Consider the following 9,871-nt stretch of genomic DNA (forward strand, 5'->3'; position numbering starts at 1 on the left):
TAGAAATCAAACATATAGGGACTTTTTAGGGAATTGGGACTTATAAGTTGGGACTAAAAAAAGTCATAGGACTTATGAACCAAACAGGGCCATAGTTGTAATATGGTCTTATAGAGACTTATAAGTCACAGGAACCAAACAGGTAGATACTTTTTAGGGACTTGAGACTTATAAGTTGGGACTAAAAAAAGTCCTAGGACTTATGAACCAAACAGGGCCCCTTACCAGGAGGGTTTTGCTTGCGGCTGCGGCAACCGATGGAATTGCGATCGGGTCGTCGCCTCAACTCTCTGTCGTCGCGCAAGCGCAACAAGTCGCTCAATCGGCGTTCCAATCATATCACGGAGTCAACGCCGTCCAACATCGACATCGGCCGGGATGAGGACAGAATCAGCACGCTCTCGGACCACCTCCTCCTCGGAATCCTCGAACAGGTCGACCTTCCCTCGGTGGTCCGCGCCGGCGCGGTCTCGACGCGGTGGCAGCACCTCCCGCACCAGCTATCGCACCTGCACCTCGATGTTGGGCACTTCCCCGGCGCCACGCCGCTCAAGACCATGGATGCCTTCATGGGCGCGATGCGCAGGTTGCTGTCCACGTGTTCTCCTGCGGCTGACTGCAACAGCAGTCGTGCCATCAAGACCCTAAGTCTCAGCTTCTACATGTCATCCACTCACCTTTGCTCCATTGGCCGCGCCGTGGAGGACGTCGTCACCTACAGCGCGACTGAAAGGCTCGAGTTTAACATATCCCTGTCGTCTGGGAACAAAACGAGGTTTGGGAAGCAGTTCATGTCCTTCTGCCGCTCCTGCCGGGTCACCTTTCGATGTCTCACGAGTCAAGATGGCAATGGGGCCTCGAAACCCGCGTCCCCGCGGGTTTTTACCCAATTAAGGGACGGGGATGGGCGACTTTCTATCCCCGCGGGGCTGCTCGTGGGTACATTATTAAACCCGGCATGTTTCACGGGTTTAAACCCGTTTGAGTACTACCGGAACCCGAAACCCGACAAAACCCGTCAAAATACATTATTTAGCACGCACTGATCCATCTTGACTCAAGTGGCCCAAAGCCACAGTGCCCGAGGAGCCGAGCCCCATAACATCGAGGCCCTGGAGTACAAACCAACCCCTCACTCGGTCGATGCAGTGTTGCTCGCTCTTTAGGACTCTCTCTCCTGTACAACACGACACCTAAACCTAAACCTAGGTCCCCCAGCCATTTCCTGCTGCTGTAATATGCTCCTGTTTTTCTTTCAAATGTTGCTGTTTTCATTGACTTCCCGTGGGGACAGATTCCCCGTGGGTTTTGAAAATACGATGGGTTTAGGGGACGGGCAAAAATTTAACCCCGCGCATGTTGATGGGGATGGGGACGGGTTTGTGATTTTCTCGTGGGGATGGGTTTGGGCAAGCAAAATCCGGTGGGTTTCGTCCCCGTTGCCATCTTGACTCACGAGGCTTACACTCGAGAACCTTGCTTTTGGACATTCCTACGTCACAAATCTCATTAACGCTTGTGATAGGCTCGACCACCTCACCCTGAGTTGTTGCAGATTGGTTAAGCACTCCGCGGTCAAGATTGACACGCCTTGTTCCGGAATCAAGGAGCTCAAGTTCATCTACTTTATGTGCACGTGGATCGAGCTCATCTCTGTCCGTAAGCTTAGGCAAGTGCGGTGCGTATGTTGGCCCTTCGAAAACCCTCCAGTGCGCTTCGGCTACGTTCCAGAGCTTCGTGATGTAAGTCTTTTTAATAAAGCCATGGCATGGCAGGCACCATTCAAACTGAGTGAGTGCCTATCAAGGAGTGCCAAGAACCTGTCGAGACTGATACTTAATTTTGGCCACCAAATGGTAAAGTTAATTTATACACATGCCATGAATATCTTCTACATCTACATGTCATATGTTCTTCCGTACCAATTTCAGCTGTGTATTTCTGTTCTTCTTGTAGATTTGGATTCAGCCAGAACATCCGAAGAAACCTTGCTGCTATATTCAGAAACTTGACCACTGTGTTTCTTTTGGATATGTTCCGTGTGTGATCTAAGCTGGACGCTGTTTACACTTGATGCTGCACCTGCCTTGCGGAGTATTACAGTAAGTGTTACATTAATTAAATCCACATCTTATCCTGGGTATGGCTCATTCGACGTTTCTTTTCGTACCTAGGTGCACTGTAGCCCTTATCTGTACCATCTAACATTGCTTTGAGATCTGTGGTAAACAACTAATTTACTATATGAAGGATTCCCTTTTTTGTTTCTCCAAAATGAAAAAACATATGGACTTCATACTTTGTGGGCCAATATAACTTGAGGATTACAATGTCTAGAAAATACTTTCGAAATTTTGGTCCAACATAAATATATAAAATATGATATTATTATTATTATTATTAAGAAAAAATGTTTTAATGATTTACAATGCACCAAAAATTCCGAATTTTTTCACACATTTTAATTCTAAATGCTCATCTGCAAAGTTTGAAGTCCAAATGTTGTTTGGTTTGGGACAAACAGAAAAGAGAGATGTGTTTACGCACAGATCGCCGGGGCACAAAATGGATGGTTAGATAGGTGGGTGTTGTGCTCTCTGCTGTAGCCACAACTTTCCCTTTTTTTTTCTAAAACGGGGGAAGGCTTGCCCTCTGCATCAAGTGATGCACATAGCCCTCTTGATTGAAATTCTGTGTTATAATAATGTGTCTTCATTGAAAGAAACATGAATAATATAGCTGTAGGAGGCATATTCCTGTCGTACTTTACCTTAGATTTAGTTCATGCAAATTCCTCCAAAACTCTACAGGGGTCTAAACTTATATTTAATTGCAAATGTTGTTACATTGCCCTGCAGTTTAATTAACCTGTGTTACTTGTAATTCTATCTCCTCGCATGCAGTTATTTCGACATTCATGTGTCAAAACACCCGAGAGCAGTGCCCAAAAGACCAACGTGGTCTGGGAGCTATCCAAGGATTTGAAGCACCTGAACTTGAAGGTGTTGCTGATCTTCGGGTGCGAGGATGAAGACAAGGTGACAAACTATATAAGGCTTGTCATGGAACGAGCTAAGGAGTTGAAGAGAATCCAGCTGCATGGTGAATACCCATGCAAGGACTGCAACACCATCGACCTTGAAAGATCCAACGTGGAAAAGGATGGCAGGCGTCGGATTAAGGAGCGACTCACCCATGGATCCTCCTCGTCCGTGGCAATAATAATATGTTGATCGATACTATATTGTCAAGGAATGCTAATAGCATCATAGGGATCCTAGGCTTGCAGCAGGTAGAGTGATGACAGTGTATGACGCACAGCCATTCCCAATTTTAATTTCTAGTTTTAGTGGCCTAAGAATACTTGATTGGTGTGGACCTCGCAATGCATAACTAAATTATGTGTGTACTGCGATTTGGAATTCTGGATGCATGCATTTGTCTTCCAATTTACTGAGAAATTACCTAGTACTTACTGTATGCTTATTTGTTTACCTGCCAGGAGCATCATTCAAATTAACTCTTGACTTGTTGAGGCTCTCTCTTTTCAGAATGTGTCTTTGGCATCATCCAAAATAAATCGGGCCAATAGCTCCTGTGCGACACATTTGAGGTGAATTGGCAAGAGTGTGACGTTGTTCGAGGGAATGGCTGTGGTGCGACAGTTTTGAGCAGGTAAATAGCCCACGCACGACATGGCTGTTAAATGTGGTTAAATTGGTCGTCAACCAAGCCCGCCCGTTTATGTTAGGACATGTGGGTCCAACTTAATTGTTCGTCAAAACAGCTGACCGTGCCCTGCCGCCCGACCGTGCCAGGCCCGCCACTCTGCCCCCCTTCTTCTCCGGTGGCGGCGGATCTTGCGTTCTCGATGGCGACGACGGAGCCCTCGTTCTCAACGGCGGCGGAGCCTTCGTCCTCAGAAAATGGTGAGTGAATTCAAACCCTAGTCGCCCTCCCGTTCCTCTCTCGGACCCGTAGTCTCAGCTCGTTTCCTCTGTTTTCGCTTGCGGAATCGATAGTTTGTGAGGGGAGCCCGTGGGCATACTGAGATGGAGTCGCCAGATTCAACTTTGAATAGGTAATGCGCCTCTCCCCGATCCAATTTTGCATGCAATTAGGGGGTGGCCTCGTCTGCTTTTTCCCCTTTTTCTCACGGGCTCACACTGTCCGCCACTGACAGAGGGGATGCTACCGCTCGGACCTTCGAATTGACAGTTAATTTCTTTCCATCAAAGGCAAAATTAGTTGATGGTAGCATACAGAACATTGAGAGAGACACAATTGTTAAATGGGAGGTTGAGTTTACAGAGATTGATCCACAAATTCTACAGAACATGGGAGAGACGGCAGTGAAGAAATGGGTGGAAAAAATTGGGGAGAATGTTGCTTGGGGTCCAGAGCAAGAAGTATCACTGTTGAGGTTTGATGATTGGAAAGGAGAGTATGTGAGAATAGAAGATGGTGAACAGATTGTTGAAGAAATCGATCGGCAAAATGGCTGGACAAGCAAACGGGCTAATTTTTTTGCTGAGCTCGTTGATCTGAACATTTTTTCGAAGGTTGGATATGTGCCATCATAATTGGCTGCGCAGATGGTAGATGATGATTGGGCTACACAGAGGCCATTGATTCCCATGTGTACTGAACTTACAGTAATAGCCGAAGAGGGACAAGTGACTGGAACTGAAACTGAAACTGCAGCAACTGTTGATTGGAATGTAGTTGAATTAGATGAGACTACTGATTTGGTCATTGCACCAATGCCTGACATTGAGATGGCCAAACTTTTTGGCATTCCAGTCGATGACAGAGATAAGCAGGAGAGGGGTGAATCTAGTTTGCCTGCTAATGCTGATGAAGAAGTAGATGGACAGTTGATGGAACAAGCTGCAGATGAAGTAGATGATGCACATGATGATGAGCTGGTGCATGTGTATGACAAAGAAAACCTTGTCATTGAAGTAGGCAATTTGTTCGCAAGCATGAAGGAGTTTAGGATGTGTTTCAAGACTTATGCAGTGAAACATGAGTTTGATGCCAAGACTGTTTTGACTGATAGAAAGAAGTTTTATGCGAGGTGCAGAGGATTTGATGGTAGTGTGAAGCCTTGCAAGTGGTACATATCTGCTAGACTGCAACCTGATGGAAGTACAGTCAGGGTTAACCAAATCCCCAATCAACATACTTGTATTACAAGTTCACAGAGAGTATCAACATGACATCACAACTTTGGGTTGCAGAAAAGATCACCCCAATTTTAGCCAAAACACCAAACACTACTGCGAAGAAACTCAAAGTAGACTTGGAAAATATGTACCCCATTAAACTGAAATACACCACGGTGTGAAAGGCAAAACAAAGGGCAATGAAAAATTTATATGGTGATTGGGCAAATACATTTAGGATGCTTTACAACTTCGAAGCAGAGGTGGAAAAGAGGTCACCTGGCAGTGTTGTGGACATAGATACAGAGGTATCAGCCAAAGGTGCAGTCAAGTTCTCCAAGTTTTTTATGGCTTTGAAGCCTTGCATTGATGGGTTCAAAGCAGGGTGCCGTCCATATTTGAGCATAGACTCATCATTTTTGACAGGCAAGTGGAATGGTCAGTTGGCAGCATGCAATGCTCTAGATGGACACAACTGGATGTTTCCTATTGCTGTTGGCTTGTTTCAGTCAGAAACAGAGGCTTCATGGACATGGTTCATGATCCAGTTGAAAAGATGCCTAGGGCCAGTGTCACCTTTGGCTATACACACAGATGCATGTAACGGGCTTGAAAATTCAGTGAAAATATTTTCCCACATGCTGAGCAGAGGGAGTGCTTCGGTCATTTGTGGATGAATTTGATCAAAAAATTTAGAGGAGAAGAATTTGGGCGCATGTGGCCAGCAGCAAGATCTTACACTAGACAGACACACAAATATCATCTTGATAAGATAATGGCAGCATGTGATGAGTTTGGTCCATGGCTGAACACCTACCATTCTTTGTTATGGTACAGGTCAGCATTCAACACTGCCATCAAGTGTGACCACATCAACAACAATTTGGCAGAGAGTTTCAACAACAAGGTGAAGGAGTTAAAAGATTTGCCTGTGCATGACATGGTTGACCAAATCAGGATCATGCTCATGCGGTTGTGGGAATTGAGAAGAAGGATAGGTGATTGTCTGCAAGGTGATAAGCTTCCAGCAGTGGTACAACAGGTGGTCAATAGGAGCAGATGTCTTTCACATTTGTTTGTTGAAAAATCTTCACCTTGGGGTGCTGAAGTTAGAGATAACAAAACTGGAAGGAGACATGTTGTTAACACTGAATTGCATGATTGCACTTTCCTCGAGTGGTAACACACTGGTAAACCATGTGAGCATGCCATTCTCTTCTTAGCATCCCAACCGAAGATAAACATGCACCCATATTTGCATGAATATTATTCGGTAGCAAGATTCAAAGCTGCATATGCTACTCCAATTCCAGCACTTACAGATCAGTCTCAGTGGCCTGAAGTGGACATTGAATTTTCCATGTGTCCTCCCTTGACGAAAAGAAAGCCTGGCTGGCCTAAACAGAGTAGATTCAAGGCATGGTTTGAGAAAGGTGGGAGTAGTAAGAAGGGAAATAAAGATGGAAAGCCAAAAAGGGCCCAAAAAGGTAACAAAAACAGATGCAAGTTGTGCCAGGAACTTGGGCACAGAGTGGGATCTGTCAAATGCCGTTACACTCCTGATAAGCCAAAGTATGTTCTTGTTTATTTGTCTGTGTTTTGTTTTGGTGCTTTTTTCCAATTACTATATCTATAACATTTTCCCAATGGCCAGGAGGAAGCGAGCAAGTTAGCCCCTTGTTGTTGAACAGTGTTGGCCAACAAAAAAAGCAAGAGTCAATGGCGGTAGAAAGAAGAGAAGTGTGCCTCAGCCTGAGCAGAGTGAAGAAAATCCTGCTGCAGTCAACATTCAGACTGAAGAAACTGCTCTCGAGGTTGAAACTGAACCTGAGCGTATCGAGGTTCAGACTCAAGAAACTGCTCTCGAGGTTGAAACTGAACCTGAGCGTGTCGAGGTTCAGACTGAAGAAACCCATGTTGAGGTACACACCGAAGAAACTGAAACTGCTGTCAACATTGAGACTGAAGACACTGATCACGAGGGTGTTGGCGAGGTGTTGAAAAGACCAGTGAAAAAAACCAAGATGATCAGTGAACTTGTGTGTGTAGTTGAACCAAAAACAAGAAGTGCTAAGGCGAAGAAGGGCACGCGACGTGGTAGGAAGAGGTAGAACAGAGAAGAGTTTGGAAATTTGGGGCATGTAATAATATTTGTAACTTGGTGCGTACTGGTAGTCACTATGTATCCCGTATTTCTATTCGAACTTGTTTGTTGGTACCTTGTCTAAACCAGCCAAATAAAATTCAAATTTAAATTCAAATTTGGGCTCAAATTTGAATTAGGGATGGGGTATTGATGTTTTAATGCTATCTAAAGTACCTCAACTGAAATATGTTTGTTCGCTGATCATTCCGAGCCCTTTTGGTAAGTTGAGCTCATAGTCATGAAAAGTGTGTCTCAAATGACCTCCAAAGGTAGGGTAAACGGCCTCATATTTAAGCAAGTTTTTTTGCACCTTGTCTAAACCAGACAAATAATTTTTCTACACATCTATTCTACCTATATAGTGTAAATCTAAAGTCTCACTATTTATTGAATTAATTTTCTATTATTTTCTTTTTTGGAAAAACAAGGTTTAATAGGAAATTATATATAAAACAAGTTTAAAACATGAAAATGAGAAAAGTAAGTTAAGATCTTTCTTAGTCAATCCAAAATGAAGTTTTGGTGAGGTTTTCACACTTTTCATTTTCAAAACCCCACCTATACTCTCGGGTGCCCACTACTCTCTCCCTTGAACTCCATACTACATTGTTCGAGGAATGACAATTTTGTGAAGGATTTTTCGCAAAAATGTATGTAAATCATATTAAAAAAAAATTCTCGTTACTATACGACATAATAAGACTATGTGCGCAAGTTTTATATTTTTTTGATTTTTTGAATTAGTTATGCTCAACCCTAATCAGCCAAAACCCCTCAAACCCCTCAAAACCCCTCTCAAAACCCCTCAAAACCCCGCACACTACTGGGTCGTCGATCGTTGTGCATGGACGGTTGAGATCAGGCGCTAGGGTTAGCTACAGTGTGTATCGATCCGCATGAGACGCCCTGATTGGTTGAATCAGTGTGCATCAATCCACATGAGACGCGCTGATTGGTTGAATCGGTGGGGTTTGGATCAGCCTCTCTCGTTGGGGCATCAGGACCGTTCATTTGAATCCAACGACAAGAGTTGACGCGGTGCATGGACCAAGCCTACGCAGTGCCCTTTCCATCGTTGCATGCGTGCCCGTGGCTACCCGTAGCATGCATGCTCACCCGCAGAACTGCGCTCGTGCTTGCATGCATGGCCTCGACGTAGCCCTGCTCCGCCACCCCTATGGACGCAATAAGCTGTCGCATGCCTACCATTACAACCGATGCATCGTCGCATCAAAGCATGCACCCGGCCATAATGCAGCAGCCCGATGAAGACAACCAAAAAGCCAATGCTGCATGGCGTGCTGTACATGGCGTGCTCCTCTTTGAGGATGCAATACTGGCATGGGGTATCAATGTGGGTATCGATGCAGTTCAAATGGCGTGTTGCCCGTTACAAGATGGGCAAATGAAGGCGTCCATTATTGTCACGTCTCCCATCGACCGAACGTTCCCTCTAGCTAATGGGCTACGGCATGAATGCACGGGCGGCACACGCAGAGAACCCGGGGCAGGTGTTGGGGAACGTAGTAATTTCAAAAAAAATCCTACGCACACGCAAGATCATGGTGATGCATAGCAACGAGAGGGGAGAGTGTGATCTACGTACCCTTGTAGACCGACAGCGGAAGCGTTAGCACAACGCGGTTGATGTAGTCGTACGTCTTCACGGCCCGACCGATCAAGCACCGAAACTACAGCACCTCCGAGTTCTAGCACACGTTCAGCTCGATGACGATCCCCGGTCTCTGATCCAGCAAAGTGTCGGGGAAGAGTTCCGTCAGCACGACGGCGTGGTGACGATCTTGATGTACTACCGTCACAGGGCTTTGCCTAAGCACCGCTACAATATTATCGAGGATTATGGTGGAAGGGGGCACCGCACACGACTAAGACTATGATCACGTGGATCAACTTGTGTGTCTAGGGGTGCCCCCTGCCCCCGTATATAAAGGAGCAGGGGAAGGTGCGGCCGGTCAGGAGGAGGGCGCGCTAGGAGGAGTCCTACTCCCACCGGGAGTAGGATTCCCCCCTTTTCCTAGTTGGAATAGGATTCGGGACGGGGAAAGAGGAGAGAGAGAAGGAAGGGGGGGGCGCCGCCCCCTCTCCTTGTCCTATTCGGACTAGGGGGGGAGGGGCGCGCGGCCCAGGCATGTCCACCTCTCCTCTCTTCCACTAAAGCCCACAAAGGCCCATATACCTCCCGGGGGGTTCCGGTAACCTCCCCGTACTCCGGTAAAATCCCGATTTCACCCAGAACACTTCCGGTATCCAAATATAGGCTTCCAATATATCAATCTTTATGTCTCGACCATTTCGAGACTCCTCGTGATGTCCGTGATCACATCCGGGACTTCAAACAAACTTCGGTACATCAAAATGCATAAACTCATAATATAACTGCCATCAAAACCTTAAGTGTGCGGACCCTACGGGTTCGAGAACTATGTAGACATGACCGAGACACGTCTCCGGTCAATAACCAATAGCGGAACCTGGATGCTCATATTGGCTCCCACATATTCTACGAAGATCTTTATCGGTCAGACCGCATAACAAC

At 45.8% G+C, this 9,871-nt stretch overlaps 1 pseudogene; it reads left to right on the forward strand.

Moving 5' to 3' along the window:
• Positions 1 to 257: 257 nt before the first annotated feature.
• LOC119283837 lies at positions 258 to 3,233 on the forward strand (annotated as a pseudogene).
• The last annotated feature ends 6,638 nt before the right edge of the window (positions 3,234 to 9,871 follow it).

Source organism: Triticum dicoccoides, chromosome 4A (assembly GCF_002162155.2).
Source record: "Triticum dicoccoides isolate Atlit2015 ecotype Zavitan chromosome 4A, WEW_v2.0, whole genome shotgun sequence".
In the NCBI taxonomy this organism is placed as follows: Eukaryota; Viridiplantae; Streptophyta; class Magnoliopsida; order Poales; family Poaceae; genus Triticum; species Triticum dicoccoides.